Source organism: Pimephales promelas, chromosome 7 (assembly GCF_988280905.1).
Source record: "Pimephales promelas chromosome 7, fPimPro1.hap1.1, whole genome shotgun sequence".
Lineage (NCBI taxonomy): Eukaryota > Metazoa > Chordata > Actinopteri > Cypriniformes > Leuciscidae > Pimephales > Pimephales promelas.
Window position 1 is genome coordinate 5,370,262 of NC_142775.1, and position 25,953 is coordinate 5,396,214.

Consider the following 25,953-nt stretch of genomic DNA (forward strand, 5'->3'; position numbering starts at 1 on the left):
TTCTTCTTCTTTGTGTAATCATTGTTAAGAGCATAAGAAACAAATGAAAAAAAAAGAAAAGATATTTTATTCATATGTTATATGACATTAAATTATATATAGGCAAAACTAATGGCAATATAAATCGATTATTATAATTATTATTTGTTTAAATTACATTGATATCTGAATTTATGTAAAAACCTTGACTTTCAAACATCAAAATGTAAAATGTAGGCTATTCGAGTACAAAATAAACATCGTTTCCTATTTTTTATTTATTTATTTTTTGCCTGGAAACGCTTTCAACACGCTTGCGTGTCGCGTGAAAAAATAGGCGTCAGTTCTATTTCTAGCATGCACTGGCATGCGTTTCACTCCAGAAAACGCATTTCTAGCATGCGTTTTCTGGAGTGTGCAAGCTCTAATCTGTTAACATGGGAACCGAAATAAAAACGGACACGCCACACAGCCAGTGTGTCTCCGGCCAGCGCGCGCGGCGCCGCATCTGAGAATAAACGACTTCAAGCCGAATCAGTCCGAGCTCGTACGTCTCACACAATCAGAATAAAAATACGGTATATTTTACGGGAAAATACTAAAACGGGAAGACAGCGGGAAAAGAGTAAAAATACGTGAGAAACCCGGAAAAAAACGGGAGGGTTGACAGCTATGACATAGACAGACAGACACACACACAGACAGGCAGACAGACAGACAGACAGACAGACAGACAGACAGACAGACACACACACACACACACACATAGACAGACAGACAGACACACACATAGACAGACAGACAGACAGACACACACACACACACACACACAGAGACAGACAAACAGAGAGACACACAGACACACACACACACACACACACACACACACACACACACATACTTGTTTTTGTGGTATAGAAGGTCGCACCGGTGTGGTGGTGGTATATAGGGACACACCTTTCCCAATGCCCTACAGTGATGATACAACTATCAAAAATTTTGTTTTGATCTGCAGATCACAAATCTGACTTTAAATGTTCTATACACACAACAGAACAGAAAATATAAAAATGGTGGTATACAAGGACATTCCCGCCCCCTCCTAAAATGTTCCCGCCTATGACATAATTGTGATTTATGGGGCCCGACCTGATTATGAGGACACTCATTTTACAATACACAAAATATGTCATTTGGGTGGATTACAGGGACCTATGTGTTTTACTGGTACATGCCCACACACACACACACAAACCTGACGAGATGGTGTATTACCAAGACTAAGGTGATTTAAGAGTACTGGATCTTAAACACAATACACAACTGCACAATCCAACATTATAAGGACGAGTGTGTTTACTGGTACATGGCCACACACACACACACACACCTGATAACATAGTGTATTACCAAGACTAGGGTGATTTAAGAGTACTGGATCTTAAACACAATACACAACTGCACAATCCAACATTATACGGACGAGTGTGTTTTACTGGTACATGCCCACACACACACACAAACCTGACGAGATGGTGTATTACCAAGACTAGGGTGATTTAAGAGTACTGGATCTCCAATACAATACACAAAAAAACTTGCAACATTACAGGGACAGAAGTGTTTTACAAGTGCTTTAATTATGACTTCAATAATATCATCATAAACATTGAGGTTTTTTTTCAGTTTTACCATGTAATTCCATCATGTCATGCCATTTTAAGTGTAAAGTCACATCCACAAACTTAAAAACATGGTCAATGATTGACAAAACAGCCCTTTGAAGCAGACACATTTTAAAGATGTCATTAAACAGGCTTTGAAATGTATAAAATTAACTCACTCAACATACAATAGATGCTGCTTAGTGCTGCACAGTATTGAAGAAAAAAGCGATATGCGTTAACTCATTAAATAATGCGATATTCGATACAGTAATGTTTAAAGTGTGTAAAACAAACTTAAATTATCTATTATTTAACCTTACATACATGTTTCACATTCTTTTTGTGACAAGAAAACATCAGCTTCTGAAAGTGAACATCAGTGTTTTACTGTACACTGATATTAAAATAACACTTCTTATGCTAAAGCACAGGGTTCAGATTATCCTACATTAGGATTATTTAACAACAGAAACTGAATAATCAAATGTGAAAATAAAGTAAATATATATTATTAAAGAAAATATACACTGCTTAGTTTTCACTGTATTATTTACATATATACAGTTATTCAGCAAACAGCAGTGAGTGATTTTCTTTTGTTCATGACCCCAGCTATTGCAAGCCGTCGCGATATGCATATCGCGATATATACATTTGCAAAACAAACCAAATTACAACGGACGGTTTACCTCTGTTATTTCCAGAAAATATAAACAGAATTGTCAAGTCAAGTTTCAAAGCAGATTTACAGGAAAATTATTTAACAAAGTTTGCTTGGGTTGTACATCAGCTCTAGAAGCGTCTAGTGTTAATATAACTATCATTGTAAGTACATGAGCTCCCGTGTGTTTAGAGCTTACTAAAGCATGTATTCTTCTGCGCTGAGAATGAGAGTGAGGTAGAGATTGAAACTCCACGGAAAGGGTCTTCAGTGGTCTTACACTTCTGCCATTCAGTCAGTGTGGCCAGTTTTCCTTTGGTTATATGTGCCTTAACATGTTTAATTGCAGCTGTAACTTCAGCATTTGATCAGCACACTTTTTGTCCTTTCCACAAGGTTTTCAATTTCTTCCTCACTGTCATTCTCTGTACAGAATACAACATGCTTTGTAAGTACATGAGCTCTCATAGATAAAGCTTACTAGATGGTCATATTCTGATTTAAACCTCGGGTACCTTGAGGCACGTCAGTGGTTTTCTCGATGGGCATCTTCTGAACACCTGGAAGAAATCAGTTATATACTGATCAGAATCTCAGATGTAACTCAAACCTGTATCTAGAGCTTAAAACTGGTTTTACATCTGATATCTAAAAAATACATTTCAAATGATATTCAGATGAAATGTTGTGTTAAACAGATGCTTTTAAAGTTTTAGACCAACATGAACATCATCAACGTATTGGTATCGGCCAGAATTACAATGTTGGTGCAACACTGACTCCATTAATGTTCTTCTAGAAAAGGTGCACTCTATAGTGCAAATATCTGATTATTGATAACTGATTATTGACTGATTATTACAATTAATGACAAAAGAAATGTTAAGAAATGTAATCTGATATTACCTACTGAAACACTATAGCATTATATATATATACACACACACACACTGAACAATTATAAACGCAACACATTTGTTTTTGCCCCCATTTTTCATGAGCTGAACTCAAAGATTTAAGACTTTTTCTATGTACACAAAAGGCCATTTCTCTCAAATATTGTTCACATATCGTTTAAATCAGTGTTAGTGAGCACTTCTCCTTTGCCGAGATAATCCATCCACCTCACAGGTGTGGCGTATCAAGATGCTGATTAGACTATGTGATTATTGCACAGGTGTGCCTCAGGCTGGCCACATTAAAATGTGCAGTTCTACTGTATTGGGGGGTCAAAAAACCCTCAGTCAGTCTCTGGTGTGAGCACCATTTGCCTCACGCAGTGCAACACATCTCTTTCGCATAGAGTTGATCAGGTTGTTGATTGTGGAGTGTGTAATGTTGGTCCAGTGTTGGTCCACTTGCTGGATATTGGCAGAACCTGGAACACACCGTCTTAAACGCCGATCCAGAGCATCCCAAACATGCTCAATGGGTCACATATCCGGTGAGTATGCAACATGATATTGTTGCATACTATATATGCAACTATATATGCTGCAACATGACACAACAATGGGCCTCAGGATCTCGTCACGGTCTCTCTGTGCATTCAAAATGCCATCAATAAAATGCACCTGTGTTCATTGTCCATAACATACGCCTGCCCATTCCATAACCCTCCCGCCACCATGGGCCACTCGATCCACAACGTTGACATCAGCAAACCGCTCATCCACACGACGGCATACACGGTGTCTGCCATCTGTCCTGTACAGTGAAAACCGGGATTCATCCGTGGAGAGAACAGCTCTCTAAAGTGCCAGACGGCATCGAATGTGAGAATTAGTCCACTCAAGTCGGTTACAAGGATGAACTGTAGTCCAGCCGAGACCCCGATGAGGAGGACGAGCATGCGGATGAGCTTCCCTGAGACACTTTCTGACAGCTATGCAAACTGGTTGTTGCAGCAGCAGTCCGGTTGGCTGGTCTCAGTCTTGTAGGAGAAGAGGCTGGATGTGGAGGTCCTGGGCTGATGTGGTTACACGTGGTGTGCGGTTGTGAGGCCGGCTGGATGTGCTGGAAAATTCTCTGAAACACCTTTGGAAACGGCTAATGGTAGAGAAATTAACATTCAATTCATGGGCAACAGCTCTGGTGGACATTCCTGCAGTCGGCATGCCAATCGCACGCTCCCTCAAAACTTCGACATCTGAGGCATTGTGCTGTGTGATAAAACTGCACATTATAGAGCGGCCTTTTATTGTGGCCAGCCTAAAACACACCTGTGAGGTGGATGGATTATCTCGGCAAAGAAGAAGTGCTCACTAACACATATTTATGAACAATATTTGAGAGAAATGGCCTTTTGTGTACATAGAAAAAGTCTCAGATCTTTGAGTTCAGCTCATGAAAAATGGGGGCAAAAACAAAAGTGTTGCGTTTATAATTGTTTTCAGTGTATACAACTGGCTTAAAACAATTAAGCCAGTTATATACGCAACACAGTATAATTTTAATTTGACCATTGGGTGCGGATACTTAAGTCAGAGAGCATTATTAGGGCGTGTGGATGATGTGTGTTTGGCTGTGGATTCGGGTGACATTGGAGCTCATCTTACTCTAAAGCAGTGAATCTGCACGCAATAACAGCTCGGGTGCACACGGCTAACACGGTTTATCAAGTTAGTGGTATTACATCCTGCATAATCTGTGTGCGTGACATGAGCGCACACAGCGCGTGTCTTCTCCAGGTCTTACCGGGTTGTTCATAAAAGCCAAATGTGGCCAGATGTAGGCTTTTAAAGTAGTTGGAGCATTTTTATTGACTCGCACTCGGGGGGACTCGCCTCCCTCTGCCAGTGTATGCTACCGCAACAAAGCACATACGTGATAAATGACGTCAGAAAAAAGCGTCAGTGCATTATAACCGGTTATGGTCTATTACTGAACCGATACCAAATCGTCCTCGTCCGCATCACAATGCATCGTAGAAACGATTCATTTTGACACCCATAACAAACGCAGTCATGGCGCAGCACAAAGTGAAATTGTTGTGGACAGCAGAGATGGAGGATCAGCTAGATTTGTGGCAACAGCACGAATGTTTATACAACGTGTTATGTAAAACCTTTCCAAAAACTATTCTGTATTCTGTATTCTGAACTCTTGCGAGATTTTGTGCTCACAGTCGAGACTCTGGTTAAAAACCTGTTCGTGTGTGGAGCAAAACTATAGGAGCAAAATGGTTAAATCTAGGATTTTTGGCCTCATGTTTGTGGTCTATCACATTTTGAAAATCTTATAAGATGTAAAAATTATTTTGGTGTGTACCCAGCATTAGTTGACACATACCAACATAACTAGAGACGCTGCAGCTCCAGCAGCAACATCTCCTCCAGAACCGCTTCCATCAGGATCACTGGCAGCAGAATCCGTCACACTGATCTCATCTAAGAGAAAAAGAGACATTTAAAACAAGAACATCTTCAGTTTAACCTGTATTCAGATGTCATTTATGAAACATGAAAAATTACGCCGTTTAATAATAATAATATTAATAAAAACTATAATACTTCACTAAGATGCCTATTATTCGAATTATCGCTAAGACCGTAATATTCTAAAACTGTCAATGAAAAATTAATATTTTATGAGTATATTATTTTACAATAGGAGGTTATAATACTTTCTTAATTTCGTCACATAAGCTGTTATACTGGCAGAAACCTGCAGTTTCAGTGAAAACAGGTTTATAAACGCATCTTATTACAAAATCTTATTACCACAAAAAATGTGGATATAATGCGAATGTGAAAATAATGTAACTGGTGCTGGTTGCGTGCCAAATGCATGTTAAACTCAGAGATGGAGTTCACTGCATTCATTCCCTGAGAAACGGGGCGTGGAAAAAGGCAGATCATGAGCTGATCGAGCGAGTAAAGTGTGCTCTTCAGCACTTGCTTAATTATCGACTTTTGCCATTTGATAAGGGCGCTATAAACCATGTTGTACTTTTGATTTTAGTTTGTTTGAGAGATGCTTTGCCAAAAATAAATAATATTTTAAAAAAAAGAATTATGATATAATATAAAATAAACAAAGACAAATATTTTTGGTTCATTTGGATCAAACTGTGGTGGGTCACTAGAGTAAAGGTAATAAATGGTAACACTGTATAAATTTGACTCCGAAAAAATGCCAAATAATAAACAGTTAAGAGGCTATAATGACATGTTATAGTGAGATATGACAGTGCTTCTGCAACACGCATCACTACAGATGAGTAGCTGAGTATCTCTTCAGCATTCTGATGCGCAAAATACCAATTGAAAACTAAAGTCACAGATGATCAACAGAGTCATCTTGATGATTTTACCAGTGCAGATGTTACTCTCTCTCTATTGATCTTAAAATTAGCTGACGATACATAAAATGTGGCTCATAGTGGTTGCTTTCAATGACGTGAACACCTTTAAATCTGATATAGCGTGGGATTTGAAGATTCGGATTTATATCCGTTTTGTGAACACATTTATGTGGCCAGGTGTAAATGGAATTGTTTTGACAATGAAATGACCCGGGGCCTTTACCATGAAGCTGGTTTAGGTGGCTAGCCAGCTATGTTTCAGTTTACTTTGCGCCAACCCTGGGTTTAAGGCACCATGAAAGTCTTTTAGTAATTTTTAGTAATGTTTATTTAGAATAATAAATTTGTATGATTTAGAAATTATTATTCCCTTAATCTATCACACATGTACAATTTTAGTTCATCAACTACAATGCAGATTTTAAATGAATAAATAAATATATAAAAGGTAACATAAATATACTTTAGAATCAATAGATAAAGCTATAAAATGCTATAGCTATAAAAATATGAAGCTATAAAACTTCACAACTTTTACTTGCACTGATATACAGTGACAAGCCTTTTTCTTTTAGTTGTCCTCTTTCATAGACAGATATTTTCTTCTTGTTGTGTAAATTTGTTTAAATTCTTAATATTTTAATATTTCTATTTAATAAGTGAATTGTGCTGCTTCTCTTGCGAGAAATGAATTTCAGTTTTGAATGAGTTTCTCTTTCTCAGCATGTGATTGGCTGTTGGCTACTGATGTCACACCTAAACTCAGGATCAAAGCCTGAGTTGACAGAGAAAGTTGATGATCAGCATCATGGTACAGGCCTCAGGTGTAAAAAAAAAATATGATGTGATAAAGATCTTACTAGACTAGCAATTTCTAAAATGATGCAATGCTCTTTTTATTACCATGTCAACACAGTCTTGACTCTTGACCCTCCAATGATGATCTGATATGGTCCTTCTCAGGGCTCATCTGAAAGCAAGGTAAAGAAAGAAAAAATTAACATTCTACTAAAGACAAAGGACTCAGAGATTCTCCAAATGAAGCAGCACAGATACTTGACTCCATCAACACTGACTGATCACGGTCATAAAACATAAGATTAAAACAATTTCACATTATCAATGATATACTTGAGCAAAAGAAGGCTGATCATGCCAAAACAAATTCAGGCATGATGGTACATTTCAAACCACTTAGTATTAATAGTGATCAAATTAATGAGATGAATAGGGACTTCAGTTTTAAAACAGGGTGACATACGCAAGTTGTGATCATGTATATAGTTAAAACCCTATAGATATATGGTCATAACCACTCAGAGATGTATGATATATAGGGCTCCATATCAGTATTGGAAAATAAATTTTTAATGTTATCGTTGTCAATTCGATAGGAAAATTAGGTTGATTAACACTGATGAATAATGGATTATGTCCTTCAGCTTCAGATGTGCGCTGTTCCCCATGATGGTTGTGAACAGTTTGAATCACAAATCTGTGATCTCTTTTATTTTGTTATATGTATATGTATATATATATATATATATACTTTATCTCATATAGAAATCATTTGGCTGAGTAAATGATCGCTGCAGTAAAGCGCTTCACTGTAGGCCTAGCGGTGATCATCTCCTTTAGCACATGCGCTCAAACAGCAAAGCAGAACAATAATAACTATGATTGGGACTGTCATATACATAACATTATAATGAGCAAACTACTGCATTAAAAACTTTGTGAATTCTTTGGGTTTAGCTGCTGTTTCATCCACAACAGGAGTTTCACTATGTAACTTTTCTCAAGTTAATGTCTGCATGATTTTGTATAAATATCTAATTAATCATATATAGGCTGTGTTCCGTTGAGCTAAAACCATCTAATAAAGCTTCAGTTTATGGGTGTTCCTTCAGCTCTTAAGCTTTAGCACAGCTCAAACACAACGCTATTTGAAACAGAAATATTAAAGATGTTTACTGTAATATTCAAATGTTTTATATTAAAAAGTTCTACATGTTTAAAAAACACTGATGCGTTATTATTCATAACTAGTACTTTTTTTTGTTCTTGTATCATTTATCAACAATATGGTTTGAGTAAAATCATTCCCTTATTGTGTGTGCGGAGTGGACTTGGCAAACCCAGACAACTTCCGGCAAATTTAGATTTACTCTGCAAGTAAGTCTGGCATAGACCTCATTCAAGCCCATTTCTAATCCGTCAAAATCGAGGAACTTATCAGAAACGTTGGCTTCCATTGACTCCCAATCATTTTGGTGACAGCGAATAACTTTACATCGAAGATGTCCAAAGACTCCATTTGTCCATTATTTATTTCTAAAGAAAAGGGTTGGGTAGTAACCAAAGTCTATGGCATGAGGCGCACACACGCAGTCTCTCGCTGTCTCCCTCTCCCTCTCCAACGTGCGCGTACTATACGGTTTATTGAAGCACTGTCTGATCTGTCTCGCACGCGCTTTTGCTCGCTCGCTCTAGATTCCGGGAGATTTGAACTAATTTGCGATTATCCAGGAGCCGTTATCAATATGCGGGAGACTCCCGGAACGTCTGCCGATAGCGAGGATATTATTGAAGATGCCGAAGACAAAACGCTGCAAGGTTTGGCTGCATTTCACGTGTAAAATTACGCGTCAGAACGATTGTCTGAACTTAAGCCCATATAGAATCACCATTCGCACCGCCTTGACGCTCACGTCGTCATATTATATTAGTGCGCGCATGCTCTGCTCCTCAGATTTCTCTGTTGAAAAAGGAAGCTTGTCAGCAGCGCGAGGAGTTTGGCAGCGAACGGAGCATCTCGTTCCCTATTCAGAGAACATGGTTTACACAGAGACGTTCTCTTTCATATGTTCATATGCAGTGGGAACGAAATATAAAACTGGATAAGAGCTTAACTAGTAAATGACCAGATAACTTACATGACTAGTTAAAGCAGACAAAACATGGGAACCTGTAGCCATGTCGATATTATATTACCCTGGTAGTAATCTCTATTAATCTCCAGTATAATTATATTGTTTGATATAATATTGTTTTATTTGATATTATGTAAATATGATTTTTTATTTTATATTTGGTTTATTTATTATTAACATATGTTACTTGTTTATATTGTAAGTTAATATTGTGTCCAGTTTGGCCCTGTAAATAAAGGGATATTATTTTTTTGACAAAGTGTGTGCGGTTTCCTTTTCTTGAGTACCGTTTCAAGAACCATTTAGGCACCGGAACCGTTTAAAAAATACCTAGTAGGTACTGGTATCGGATAAAACCCAAACGATACCAAACCCTACTAAAGAAACATGACAATGTATAAAAGGCCCCATTACTTTGTATCTTACGTTACGGCCGATTTAGAAGATGTTTTTGTAAAAATAGGCTAACGATTGCGTCACGAGACTCTGTCGCACACTAGAGCAATTACCATATAGAGTGGAGGAGAAGCTCAGCATTCGGGGGGACGTGGAGGCATAAAGTCAAGGGAGAAGCCCATAGAGAGCTGTAGAGTTGCTCCTGCTGCGAGCTCATGGACAGCTCTTACTCGCGCTCTCCGGCTCTGCAAGATTCGGAAGGGAATGATTCAGATTTCTCTTTGCACCGCTACTAGGTTACTCAAGTCTCATCTCCGTCGTCAAGCTCAGTTTGAGCCTGCGCAGTCGTTCAGCCATTTCTTTTACAGTCTATGGTTTTAAGCGATTTGAACGTTTCCTTTTTGTTAAAACCCGAGCAAAGAACAACACTCGGAGATGTTTCTCCGTCATCAACGCACTAACACCGCACTGCCACGATGAAGATTTTAAAACTGGAAGACGAAAAAAGCAGAAAAATGCCCCTTAAATTTAACCATTTTAACCCTACTATTAAATCTAACAGATGCTAACATTGTCTTCAATGGTGTTCAACACACATACCTCTGTTAAAATCTCAGAAAATTTGGTTTGGGGTTTAATGGCTCTTTAAGAAAGATTAATAAATCCTGTAGAACTATTGTTCATTGTTAGTTAATGTTAACTAATACTAACAAGACACTAACATTTTTTTTCAAAAAAGTGAATGGAAATATGAATGTAAAATAAATTTTAAAGTTAATTAATTCCTCACTGGTTCAAACTAGGCTACTGTACTGTATTTGTTTGTTTCATGTTGAAGTGTTTGGGAGATTGGCTTTTAATGATGATCGTTTCGTTTTTGTAATTAGGCCTTTCAAAGTATATACAATTTGCCAATATATCAGATCTCGGCTTTCAAATATAAAGAATGATCAGTTATTGAACTCGGCCCAAATGTTCATATCTGTGTATCCCTAATTTGATTTCCAAAAAAAAAAAAAACAATACCTTCTGTTCATCTCCGCCTTGATTTCGAGTGTTGATTTCGAGAGTGGAGCGATCAACCTCACTGGGAGTCTACAAAACATAAAAGTAGACATGAAACACTGGTGTAAATATGTGAACACTAGATCTCACAATGTGTCTGCTTCGTTTGCTCATTCTCTTCCAGCACAACTCTCACTTACCTCGTGCAGTCCCAGAGTCAGAGCACATAATCATCACTGCCTGAGGACAACTGGGTCTTATGGCTCATCTGAAAATATGAAATAAAGCGTTACATACAGAACACTTCACCTAAGAGTTTAAAAAAATCATAAATAATATATAAGGACAATGTAGTCAGCCAGTTATTAATAATCAGGGTCCCGATACACAGCTACCTATCAATACTTATTTCCACATGAAATATTGATTTGAGATAATATACAAGATTACAAAACATTTCAATATTTAAATGTTAGCCAAGGTAATTTTAATGGATTTTATGCATCACATTACAAGTGTTTTCATTAAAGAATGTCACGTGTCTTACACCATTTTTTTATGAGGACATCATAAGATGAGATGAGATGTTCCTGATGTTTGACTTGACTGGAGAATCTCAGTGTGTTGTGTAAGTTTGACAGAAGTCTGGTCTATGAGGACAGTAGTTTTACCAGGACACTGGTAACTAGAAACATTTGGATGGCACCCTGAGTTTAAGTATGTTTATGTATGAGAGTGATATAATACGAGACATTGCGCCTGTGCTAGAAATACAGTACGTGATCATGACTCACTTCTTATACACACAATCATAATTCAGTGACTGATAACAATCTGTTTCTGAGGAACTGAAATCTGTTCTATTCTTTAAGGAATAACTCAATTATTACATTAACATGGTCTTATCAGTTATCATCTGAAAAAAAGAAAGAAGAGCAAATAATATATATATATATATATATATAAAGACAAACAAGTACAAATTTTATTACTACTTATTGAAAGCCAATTTCAACAGAGGTTACTATTTTTTAACTTCTTCAATGATTACATTTAATCTAACAAGCACAAATAGTTTTTGATATTGGTATTCGCCAAAATGAGCTGTGAATTATGGGTCAGTATATCAGTATCAATCCTATTCCATATGTGTGTCCTGGTAAAACTGTGTCCTCATAGACCAGGATTCTGTCAAACTTACACAACACACACAGATTCTCCAGTCAAGTCAAACATCAGGAACATGTTCTTATGATGTCCTCATAAAACGGTGTCCTCATAAACCAGGTGTAAAGCTACACACAACCTGACATACTGTAATGAACACGCATGTAATGTGATGCACTAAAGCCCTGAACATTAATCTGTAGGGCTGCACAATATATTGCTTTATCATTCATACCTATCTGTGGTAGTGAGTCTAGTGACACTGCAGTATTAGGCCTATGTGAAGTCAGGCTATACATGCATAACCTAAAGATGATGCAGTGTTATTTTACAGTTATTTACTCAATTTCAGTACCTAAATGTTGTTAGACTCACCTGGAAAATATGAGCCACTGATTATTTCACATCTTTGTTAAATTTTTTTTATCTATGCTTTCCATTTATTATTTTCTATACAGATACAAACCCCAACAAAATCACGCCAATCATTCTAGAATGATTAATTATCTCCAAATAGAGCTATTTAAGTAATTTGTAGAAATTGCTTTTTATATTGCATTATACGTATATTGTAGAAAAAACAAATATTGCAATATCAGTTTTTTGCAATATCGTGCCGATCTATTACATAGGGTCATTTTTAACCTTTAATAATAAAACAAGTAAAATCAACACTGTAAATAACATATCATGTAGCTGACACAGCTTTATTAAACAGTGTCACTTCAGCATGGAAACACTGAATTCAGCTTCATAATGATGGCTGAATCTGCCCTGGAGTAATCCTGACCTTTTGACAAAATGAGCTGTGAATTATGGGTCAGTATATCAGTATCGATCCTAATATTCCATATTTGTGTCCTGGTAAAACTGTGTCCTCATAGACCAGGATTCTGTCAAACTTACACAACACACACAGATTCTCCAGTCAAGTCAAACATCAGGAACATGTTCTTATGATGTCCTCATAAAACTGTGTCCTCATAAACCAGGTGTAAAGCTACACACAACCTGACATACTGTAATGAACACGCATGTAATGTGATGCACTAAAGCCCTGAACATTAATCTGTAGGGCTGCACAATATATTGCTTTATCATTCATACCTATCTGTGGTAGTGAGTCTAGTGACACTGCAGTATTAGGCATATGTGAAGTCAGGCTATACATGCATAACCTAAAGATGATGCAGTGTTATTTTACAGTTATTTACTCAATTTCAGTACCTAAATGTTGCTAGACTTACCTGGAAAATATGAGCCACTGATTATTTCACATCCTTGTTACATTTTTTTTATCTATGCTTATTTTTTTCTATACAGATACAAACCCCAACAAAATCACGCCAATCATTCTAGAATGATTCATTATTGCCAAATAGAGCTATTTAAGTCATTTGTAGAAATTGCTTTTTATATGTTGCATTATGTATTGTAGAAAAAAACAACAACAAATATTGCAATATCAGTTTTTTGCAATATCGTGCCTGTCTATTACATTGGGTCATTTTTAACCTTTAATAATAAAACAAGTAACTGTAAATAACATATCATGTACCTGACACAGCTTTATTAAACAGTGTCACTTAAGCATGGAAACACTGAATTCAGCTTTATAATGATGGCTGAATCTGCCCTGGAGTAATCCTGACCTATTGACATATTATTCAACAAGTTTGTTTTAAATAAATCGATAAATTATGGTAAACGGCATTCAAGTTATTTGAATACTTTATTATATGATATTTAAGGAATATGTTAATTGAACATAACTATTTATTTAATAAATTGCATTCACAATTGATAAATTACAGGCAATAGTAACAGTATTAATAAGACTTAATCAGACTGACAGTTATATTAATATTCAGAGTATATTGAATTATAGTCAGGAGTGATAAGAGCACATGTTTCTTAATGTAAGCATAACTGTAGTAATATACTGTACTGGGTAAAAAACACAGACTGTAGTCATGACAACGCGTTATTATGAAGGCTAGACTATTTTATGTGATCATTAAAGGTAGCAGTTACAATTAAAGTTCAATCTGAAACGAGTTTAAAATGACACAAGCATCGCTGATTCCCTCATGTCAGTCTGTAAACAGAATCACTAACTTAAAAGTCCGCTAGCTCCGTTAGCATCACGCGCTAGCTGCTTTCTAACTGTAAAACGAGCAGCAAAGAGCCTACAGGACATCACAAACAAGCCAAACAGACCCAGGTGCTATTAGAGAAGCAATTAAACAACATTATAACTTACCTAACACATAACAGTTGCTTTCATCGGGTCCAGATATGTCCTTTCGGTCCTTTCAGGTCCAGAGTTTGTCTCTCGTTCAAACAGGAAGTGACCGTGACGACCGTGACCTGATTAAGTTACGTCTAACTTATCATGATATAAACAGGGTTTTATTTATTTATTTATCATACAATTAATCCACAATTAATAAATTACAGGCAAAAATACTTAAATAATAATTATTTTGCATTAAGTTGCTTGTTATAAAGACTATGCTGACGCTGAATGAAGCTCCGCCCACCGGCGCCATTGTGTTTTCGCAATTTCCCGCCTACCGGTACCGATCTGTCCAATCACAGGCCTCGAAGCATACACTTGTGTAAAACATGCAAATTTTTGATGACGCGGGTGTAATACCGGGACCTGGCTACAGGGGCGACACTCGCGAAATCAGGGATACACTGTGTATGGTAAAATTTCAGGGTTTTGTGGTATATAAAGACATGGCGCCAAACTTTGAGAGGGAGCATCTGGGACATCGTAGATGGCGTTTACACTGTCGGAATTATGAGGACATGGCCTCTGTCCTCGTAAACCCAAATGTCCCCATAGTGCCGGTGCGTATTCAGGTCAAATGTCCTCGTAAACCACAAAAACAAACACACACACACAGACAGAGACAGACAGACAGACAGACACACAAACACACACACACACACACACACACACACACACACACACAGACAGACAGACAGACAGACATACAGACAGACACACAGACAAACACACAGACAGACAGACACACAGGCACACACACACACACACACGAACACACACACACACAGTGTGTGTGACAGACAGACAGACAGACACACACAGACGCACACACAGACACAGACACAGACAGACAGGCAGATAGACACACAGACAGACAGACAGACAGACACACATAGACGACAGACAGACACACACACACACACACACATAGACAGACAGACAGACAGACACACGTAGACAGACAGACAGACAGACAGACAGACACACACACACACACACACAGAAACATTATTTATTCACAGGTCATGGAGCCTGCGTCTCACATTTTTTAGACGAACATTCAAAAGTAACTCCCATAATTGTGCGGAATTATAAAATGGGCCGTTACTTTAGCGTTCGCATAAAACATTTTTTTTTAATATACAGAAAAAAACTAAAAATAAAGTTTTCATAACCTAAAGGGAGCATTAGAAAAACGTTCGTAGAACATGCTTTAATTAGCTGAGAAAGTACATCAGAGCATCTTTTAAAATATAAATCTGTCGTAGAAATATATTATCTTGAAGACATGCAGTGCACGTGTTATTTTCCTGAACGAACTGATTCACTAAAATGAATCAACTTCCTAATGAGTGTTTGATTAGAACCTTGAAAAGCTGCACATGCTAAACAATATCACCAAAAATAGAGATGAGGCGTCTTGTCATGCTACATTGCTAATCACAAGCTTGTTACTGGAGAAGCTATGAAATCTCGGAGTCCGACCAGCCTTGCAGAGCCCAGATCTTTTGAGTTTGCGATACGCTTGTGAAATTGACTTCTAAATGCATTTCTGCTGGCATTAGTAAATATCATGAGGCACAGTGTAATGGCAGTTAGTCGCCCTGCATTGAATACATTGGAGTGGATATATTGAGCCATAATGGGTAGAATCCAGTCACATTCATCTAGCAATATTTCCTGTGATTGTGATTCCTCTGATGAGATATTTATGTCACCTCTTTGGCGTTAAACAGATTATTTGCTTTTTTTGTGGTGTACAAGAGCTTCCTGGTGCAGTGTTTTCAGGTCAAATCACCAAGCTATGTTTTCATCTTCACCACATTTACTGCATATCACTGTGACAAGGCTCATATTTTAACTCTTTCTCCGCCACTGATATACATTTACGGCTTTCCGTGTTTTCACTGTTATTCGATAGGGGGCGCTATTACCTGATCAAAACACATGTAAAGAAGAAGCAGAAACAAGCGATAGCAAATGTAATCAGAAGCATATGTAAAATTAAAGCTGCAAGCAGCGATGGGCGGGCCCTCGCACCTGTAGCGCGTCGGGGTGTGAGGCGGCCGCGTCGCATATTTTGCAGCTCAGCCGGTGCGGCTGTAAATTTGCTACGCTGCTTCATTAAAGGTCACTTCCTGTTGCCAGCAGGTGGCGCTATGACTGGGTGAATGTCGGCATGTAGATTTGTTCAGGGCGGGACTCTTGTCAAATGTGTACAATTTGGTGCAGATCTGGGCATTTACAGCCAAGTTACTACAACTTCCTGTTTCATGGCGAATCATCGATGCCACGGACACGCCCATTGAGGAAAACACGCAGATAGCACAACTTTTCATCGTCAATGCCTTTAGAAGGCACAGCAGAAATTTGAAGTCGATCCGACTAACTCCCTAGGAGGAGTTAGTTAAAGTACGTAATGAGTAAATCATCCAAAAATGGCGGTGAAATTAGAAATGGCCGACTTCCTGTTGAGTTTAGGGCATCGCTCCAAGAGACTTTTCTGTGCGGCTGGACATGGTAGATGTACCACTGAAATTTCATACAGGTCGGTCAAACATGCGACGGGGGCTGCTTCGTTAAAGGCCACTTCCTGTTGCCAGCAGGTGGCGCTATGACTGTGGGTGAATTTCTGAATGTAGATTTTTTCAGGGCGGGACTCTTGTCAAATGTGTAAAATTTTGTGCAGATCTAGGCATTTACAGCCAAGTTACTACAACTTCCTGTTTCATGGCGAATCATCGACGCCACACACACACCCATTGACGAAAACGCGCAGATAGCACAACTTTACATCGTCAATGCCTTTGGAAGGCACAGCAGAAATGTGAAGTCAATCCGACGAAAGCCCTAGGAGGAGTTCGTTAAAGTACGTAATGAGTAAATCATCCAAAAATGGCGGTAAAATTCGAAATGGCCGACTTCCTGTTGAGTTTAGGGCATCGCTCCAAGAGACTTTTCAGTGCGTCTGGACATGGTAGATGTGCCACAGAAATTTCGTACATGTCGGTCAAACATGCGACAGGGGGCTGCTTCGTTAAAGGTCACTTCCTGTTGCCAGCAGGTGGCGCTATTACTGTGGGTGAATGACAGCATGTAGATTTGTTCAGGGCGGGACTCTTGTCAAATGTGTAAAATTTCGTGCAGATCTGGGCATTTACAGCCAAGTTACTACAACTTCCTGTTTCATGGCGAATCATCGACGCCACGGACACGCCCATCGACGAAAACACGCAGATAGCACAACTTTACATCGTCAATGCCTTTAGAAGGTACAGCAGAAATGTGAATTTGATCCGACTAATTCCCTAGGAGGAGTTCGTTAAAGTACGGAGTGTGTAAATCGTCCCAAATCGGTCGCCAAATTCAAAATGGCGGACTTCCTGTCGAGTTTAGGGTATGGGTTCTTGAGGCTTTTTTGTACGTCTGGTCATGCTAGATGTACCACAGAAATTCCGTACATGTCGGTCAAACATATGGCGGGGGCTGCTACGTTAAAGGTCACTTCCTGTTGCCAGCAGGTGGCGCTATGACTTAGGGTGAATGTCGGCATGTAGATTTGTTCAGGGCGGGACTCTTGTCAAATGTGTAAAATTTCGTGCAGGTCTGGGCATTTACAGCCAAGTTATTACAACTTCCTGTTTCATGGCGAATCTTCGACGCCACGGACACGCCCATCGACGAAAACGCGCAGATAGCACAACTTTACATCGTCAATGCCTTTAGAAGGCACAGCAGAAATTTTAAGTCCATCCGACTAAATCCCTAGGAGGAGTTCGTTAAAGTACGGAGTCTGTAAATCGTCCAAAAATGGCCGCCAAATTCAAAATGGCGGACATCCTGTCGAGTTTAGGGTATGGGTTCTTGAGGCTTTTTTGTGCGTCTTGATATGATACACGTCCCCACCAAATTTCGTGCATGTAGGTTGAACGTGGACGAGGGGCTAATTTTTTTCAATTTTCTAGGTGGCGCTATCGTGCCATTTTGCCCCGCCCATCCGCGAAACCCACAAAATACAAAATTTTTCACCAGTCCTGACATGCGTGCCAAATTTGGTGAGTTTTTGAGCATGTTGCGGCCCCGAAAATGGCACTTACTTTGCAGAAAAAAGAAAAAAAAAAAAAAAAAAAAAAAAAAATAATCCTAACAGTTTCAATAGGGACCTCGCACTGTTAGTGCTCGGGCCCTAATAACACGTTCATTTTTACGCATAAATCAAAACTGCCTAATGTCACTGAATGAAATGTCGACCCATGACCAGCTACAGAAGCTTAGACTCGATGGACTCGATTTACTCCCATCTGTGTTTTGATCATCATTCAATATCTGATCCAGACAAGATTTTCTCAGCTTTTTTCTCAAAATGTTTATTTTTTATTTTTTTTTATAAAACTTACCCATATTCAAGTTTTGATAAAAATAAAAAGAATGCATGAAACTAGACTAAAACAGGGTTTTTAGTTTGAAAGCAGAGGGTCTGTTCTTTCTTTTGAAACATTACATGTTCTCAGATAACAAAATATTCTGAGGACCTCTGAGGAGACTTGTGAATATGATCAAAAACATTTTTTTTCAAAAACGCTGGTGGGAAATAGTTAAGTAGGATACAGTTTGGTTGATCAATTTGTTTAATATGTTTTTCCACACATTTATTTTCCAAGGACAGGGTATCTCTTCGCAAACCACAAATCACGCTTGGATCTTTCAGAGACAGAGACTTGGGCGTCTAAACAGCCACCTAGCAACCGTCCAGAACACCCTAGCAACCGCATACCAATGTCCCCGCCCACTATGCCCTTATATGGTGTTGGCGTCAAGCACCACTCACACATGGCCTCCAAACAATGTGAGGCATCTATACTTATAGTCTATTTGTTTCGTCTTGCGTTGAATATTTAAAAGAATAAATGCTCCTGGAGTTCATTGTAATATTGCTGTATTTTACGGCTCCCTTTATGTTTAACCATATCCAGCATTTTTTTTTAAATCTCTGTCATAAACAAAGCTCATGAATAGAACTGGAAAACCAGCCCATAAAACAGACACTTTTCTTTTATGAATTTATGGCTCACTGTTTTCACTCGCCATTGTTTTCCTTGAACAGATTCCACTGAGTATAAATGGTTCCTCCACCACTTAACCATTAACAATTTCTGTCTTTGTTTTGTAATTATAGAAATGTTTTATCCAGTGTCAGCAGGGACATGTTTCAACATCCAGGGCTCTTCTTTTTATCTCCTGATTATATGGTAGTGGAAACACGCTTTTTCTTGCATCGAGATGAACGTTTGCCAAATGTGTTCTACATGAAACTGTGCTGTTAAACACGAACATTTGCCAGAATGTGTGATATCGAAGTTCGTACTCACATTCACACCTTTCAGCAAACCAGAAAATCATCTCTATTTATTTGGAGCTCTGTGTAGAAAACTGGTGATCATGATAGGGTTTAGTTGAGTGTGTATTGCAACATTCAACACTGAGTTCATACTACATTCAAACACTTTTCAATGCAGAAATCTTATACAATTACCACCCAAATCCATTTTAATGAGTTGCTAGATTAAACCTAACTGTACGTTCACACCGCCGCAGACTTGAGCGTCAAAGAAGCTCTGGCCGCCCTGTCAAGAACGCTTGTCAAAAAGTACGGGGAAGCTTGTTGACGCTTTGGACGCTTTGACGTTGTAGGGAGAATAGAAGCTAAATTGCTAAATTTTCTTAGCTAAAATAATTACCTATTATTATTTTTATTGCGATTTTTTTTTTATTGTCAAATCGTTGTCACCGTGAGCAAATTGGATTCCCGCTTTAAAACGAGCGTTCGTAAATATTTCAAATAAAAGTTGCGCTCATGCGGTCCCTATAAGCAAACAACGTCATGTCATAAATGATACGAAACCAGTAGGAAACACAGCAATGGCGATGATTAGCTTCTCTTCCATTTACTCGGAACTAATGTTTTGGTAGGAACGAAAGTTTACATTGAATGTTTCTCCGAAATTAGCCAGCGCGAAGGACGTCTTTATTCCGAATTGGTTGCTGGTGTTTTGCTGCTGCTTGCTGCTGAACCGCGTCACAGCTCATTACCATAAAGTTGAGCTTCTTTCAACTTTCTGATTGAGGCTCAAAACGCTCAAAACTCCAAAAACGCGACACCGATGGATTTGACGCTCCTTGCAGCTGAGAAAAAACAGCTTCCATTGAAAATTAATGACTTCCGGCCGCTTTGGAAGCTCAAGTCGGCGGCGGTGTGAACGTACAGCTTGTCCACCAGTTTTATCATGCTTATATTCAGCCATTTTTTACCGAAAATGTTTACTTTTTTTCATTTCCTTTTTTTTTCCGTACTTTATCAGAATGGTACGGAACTTGGTTTTGGCACTTGCTGAACACACACACAAAATCACGGACATGATTAAATAGTCCTGAAAAAATAGTCATACCTCCATTGTTCGCGGTCAAAAATGAATTTCCTCTAGTGAAAACATTTTACACTGCGCCCAAACAAAATCTTACTGAAAGCCAGACTGATCTCATGAAATGGCGTATGTATGACACGCCAATTCGTATTTCCATTTTTGGCGTGCTATCAACACGCATATTCGCTTTTCAGCGTGTTTATGAACGCCGTTGACTTAACGTTACATTACTGCATAAATATATGACCTACCCCAACCCCGTCCCTAAACCTACCCGTCACTGGGGTTATGTGTCTTCCCCTACCATCCTAGGAAAAAAAATATCGCTCCCCAGATGTAGATCGACATTTTGCTTCGTTTCGCTCGGACGTTTAATGGCGTAGACATACACGCATACACGCGGATAGCTCAACATGCGTATAGAAAACACGATACTTGACTTGAAAGTGGCGTGAATGTTTACACAAAAGTCATGATGATGTCATGTTGCGAAAGCTCTTTTTTTGAGAGCTCAAATTACTTTTATGACTTTGATTTTCTCACAGATCTAGAGTCAAATGTGTTTTTGAAAAAATATATCGTATACAATTTGTATGCATTTTTCATAACAATTTATGTAAACATTTATAACTTAGTTTACTTCTTCAACGTCAGGCATAAGTCGTCTTAAAGATATGTCGTCTTTAAAAAGAGATTCAAGATTTATGACAGTTTAAGTTGAACATTTAATTTTCAGGTCCATTCTCAAAAAGTGAATAAATGTATTATAACTACTGCATATATATAATTTAGTAGCATAATATCTCCTAAATATACAAAATATGAACTAAAAAAACATTGTCATTATAAGTCACAGCTAATTGCTATATAGGCGCAATAAATGCTGTCATGTCATTGTAATTGTATTTAAGAGTGGATCATGTTGATAGCTGTGTGGTGAAGTCGCGTGAACTTTCAGCATTTCAAAGCTTGAATCCCTGAGGTGTTGCAGAGTCTAAATAAAATATGGCAGATCATAATAATTGTCCACGACCTATAGCATTCACAACCGGCATGCAAATGCATCTTGATTCCTTGTGAATGAGGCACTCGAACAACAGCATGTTCACTTTCTTTAGTGTTTATTTGGAGCCGCACAGAAACTCTACCCTCGCAGTAATGTGAATCTGATGGAGAATTTATCAGAATGGGGTTCATTAGACCATTGAAACATAACCGTATTACTGTGTATCATGTAGGAACCATCTGGACAAATCTGAAGTGTTTTTAGAGCATTTTCCTGACATAAGAGGGTGTCAGTCATTCGCTAGGTCACGCTGTGATAGTCATGGTTGTTTCATGGGTTTAACCGCTGCTGGCTATAACCAAACAGAGAGTGTTTTATCAGCGAGTGATTGGAGCCAGGCGGCGGTCGGACTGGAATTGCCGGCTCTTGCAGAGACTTTTTGAAGTGCGAGGAAATGTTGCCCAACCTTATACCCTGCAGTATGTGCAGAGATATTTTCTAATGATTTTGAAAAGACTTGTGTAAACAGTGGATTTATTTTCACATCGAGCTTCCAAAAACTATTAGAGAGGAGTTTGGGGATCTGAGCAGTGAAAACCGAAGCCTCGTGTTCGGATTGAGCTTCACGGTCCCTCTCCCAGTCAGCCGGGAGAATTGCGGTTTGTCCCTGAGTCTAGAAATCTTCCCATCTCATTTGCCGTAGTCTGGTACACATTATGAGCCTCTATCCGTGCCGCTGTGTTATTCTTGCTCGAGTCCTAAAGCTCCCCGTTTTCACATGGGCTGGTCGGCGTTGTTGTGCTTGGCTTCTCGAAACGCACACCTTTTCTAATCGCACCTGCACACGACTGCATATCTGTGGAAATTACCCAGACTACTGAAGACGAATGTTATGTAGACTTGCCTGTTGAATCGCAGAAATCCCATTTTTGTTTACATAGAGCTGGTATCGAGCCAAACAACGAAAGAGAAAGCTAATGTGTTGGATTTGAAAGACTTGAATTGCTTCCTGGATTATAGTCACACCCTGAGCTGAGTTTGGTGGTACGTTACCTCAAAATCTTGAATTTCAGCATCTGGCACGTCTGTATTTCATCAAAACACCTCTGGGAGATGCTCTGTGATGTGGTACGAGCGATAACACAGACATCTGTCCTTATTGCAGGTCACATATTTTGTTGATCCTGGAACAACAATTCTGTCCGAAAATGTAGTCCTAACACTAAGCTAACCCTACCCATAACTTATCCCTAAAATCAGAGGGAAATGATGGACAACACTGACGGAGAAGCAATAACCCTGATTGTAAGCATTAAACTGTAAACTTGTCTCTCGAATCTGATTGGTTGATTGGAGTTGTTCCAGGATCAACAGAGATATTGATCCAGGAACGTGTTGCACTTGGTGAAATCACGTTCAACATCCTGAGCAAGATAACCATCTGTCCACATGCAATAACAAGTGGGCGTCTCTGATGAGGGAAGACTCTGTTTTTCTGTCATTCGTGCAGTTTATAATCTCCCAAGGGTGGTTTGAAATGAAGGTTAGCAAATGCATGGAAGCACGTGGTGATGTAATGTGTTGTCACGCTGAAATCCAGGCTTTCATTGAGTGCTCTTCTTACTGACCGCCTGATTGAACAGTCAGTTTTGATCTAAAACACTGTTCAGCAATTCAAGACATGTGCAACTCTTCCGGAAAACAAAAATCCGACACTGACATAAAATAGTCAGTGTTTTAGTCAGTGTTTGTGGAACGGAATACAAAAAAATCCTGACTATTGAATGTTTTGGTTGAATTTGTGGTGAATTTATATTGTTTTGACCCTCGGCTGTGCATAAGCATATTGTACAAAGATGTACACATGAAATTATACAAATGCATGCACATGTGCCACCAATTTGGCAAAACATTAAAACAGAGAGAGTGTTGATACTTCAAATCATGCGAGTTGTTGATGCTTGTAAGATGGGCAATAAAGCAGGTAACAAAAATCCCATAGACTGTCAGAAAAAATGGTTCAAAATCTGTCACTGGGGCTGTACCCTTTACAAAGGTTATAATATGTACCATTTAGGTATTACTTTCAAAACCTCCTTTGAGGTAATAATATGCACTCTTTAGGTACGTACAAAGGTGTACGCCCCAGTGACAGCTTTTGTAGCCTACCTTTTTTCTGAGAGTAGGAGGAACCTGAGCCATTTCTAAGGACCAGAGTAGTGGAGCCAGGCGTTGTAGTCAAAGGTCATCTAAACCGAGACCAAGACCACACCAGCGTATGTTGAGACCAAGACAAGACCAGCGTGTGTTAAGACCAAGAGATGACCAAGACCAGCGTGTGTTAAGACCAAGAGATGACCAAGACCAGCGTGTGTTGAGACCAAGACAAGACCAAGTCCAGTGATTGTTGAGACCAAGACAAGACCAAGACCAGCGTGTGTTGAGACCAAGAGATGACCAAGACCAGCGTGTGTTGAGACCAAGACAAGACCAAGACCAGCGTGTGTTAAGACCAAGACAAGACCAGCGTGTGTTGAGACCAAGACAAGACCAAGTCCAGTGATTGTTGAGACCAAGACAAGACCAAGACCAGCGTGTGTTGAGACCAAGACAAGACCAGCGTGTGTTGAGACCAAGACAAGACCAAGACCAGCGTGTGTTGAGACCAAGACAAGACCAAGACCAGCGTGTGTTGAGACCAAGACAAGACCAGCGTGTGTTGAGACCAAGACAAGACCAAGACCAGCGTGTGTTGAGACCAAGACAAGACCAGCGTGTGTTGAGACCAAGACAAGACCAAGAACAGCGTGTGTTGAGACCAAGACAAGACCAAGTCCACTGATTGTTGAGACCAAGACAAGACCAAGACCAGCGTGTGTTGAGACCAAGACAAGACCAAGACCAGCGTGTGTTGAGACCAAGACAAGACCAAGACCAGCGTGTGATGAGATCAAGACCAGCATGTGTTAAGACCAAGACAATACCAAGACCAGCGTGTGTTAAGACCAAGTGGAGCCAGGCGTTGTAGTCAAAGGTCATCTAAACCGAGACCAAGACCACACCAGCGTATGTTGAGACCAAGACAAGACCAGCGTGTGTTAAGACCAAGTGGAGCCAGGCGTTGTAGTCAAAGGTCATCTAAACCGAGACCAAGACCACACCAGCGTATGTTGAGACCAAGACAAGACCAGCGTGTGTTAAGACCAAGAGATGACCAAGACCAGCGTGTGTTGAGACCAAGACAAGACCAAGACCAGCGTGTGTTGAGACCAAGGACCAGCGTGTGTTAAGACCAAGACAAGACCAGCGTGTGTTGAGACCAAGACAAGACCAAGACCAGCGTGTGTTGAGACCAAGACCAAGACCAGTGAGTGTTGAGACCAAGACAAGACCAAGTCCAGTGATTGTTGAGACCAAGACAAGACCAAAACCAGCGTGTGTTGAGACCAAGACAAGACCAAGTCCAGTGAGTGTTGAGACCAAGACAAGACCAGCGTGTGTTAAGACCAAGACAAGGTTCGCTTCCTTTTATGGTACAGTACTTACAGTGTACTTACCTAGAAAGTGCTGGCTAATATAAGGTAAGTACATGGAACAGGGGTAGGTTTTGGGGTAGGTTCAGGGTTAGTACTAGTTATTACCCAGTTACTAAAATAAATACATAGTATTTACATGGGTAACTGGACTGTAAAAGGAAGCGTTACCGACCAAGGCAGGGTGAGACACGAGTTACTCGTGTATTGCAGTTTGGCTGGTGGTAACGTTGCCCGCCCGCATACCGCCTCCCATGGCCGAAACTGGTATTACGACACCTGCCGGGCCGGGGCTAGTAATTTAGCCCCGGGTTAATATTCAGGTTAATATCTCAGCAGCACTAAAACTTGTCATTTTTTTAATGACATCATTAACCTTATTTCTTATAATTCCTTTGATGTGTGTAGCTCATTTTTTGGATATTTTAACCTCAATTCTTACACATGGCGCCTTTATTCATTTCTTTATAAATATTTCTGAAATTTGCTAGCATGGCGGCCAGTTTTGTTCACGTAGATGACACAAAAAGCAAGCTATTCATCTAAAGATTTTTGAGAGGATCAGTTGTGCACTTCTTT

At 39.2% G+C, this 25,953-nt stretch overlaps 2 long non-coding RNA genes across 2 annotated transcripts in view; one reads left to right on the forward strand and one right to left on the reverse strand.

Annotated features, from left to right (window-relative positions):
* Window positions 1-25,953, forward strand: part of LOC148978254 (uncharacterized) — a 55,235-nt gene that overhangs the window by 10,409 nt on the left and 18,873 nt on the right. The gene's annotated exons all lie outside the window — the stretch shown is intronic.
* Window positions 1,999-15,005, reverse strand: LOC120477335 (uncharacterized). The gene is made up of 6 exons (XR_016169230.1): window positions 14,378-15,005; window positions 11,148-11,215; window positions 10,969-11,037; window positions 7,517-7,583; window positions 5,599-5,696; window positions 1,999-2,867 (listed from the first exon to the last, which is right to left on the reverse strand). It is a non-coding gene; the product is annotated as an uncharacterized LOC120477335 (long non-coding RNA).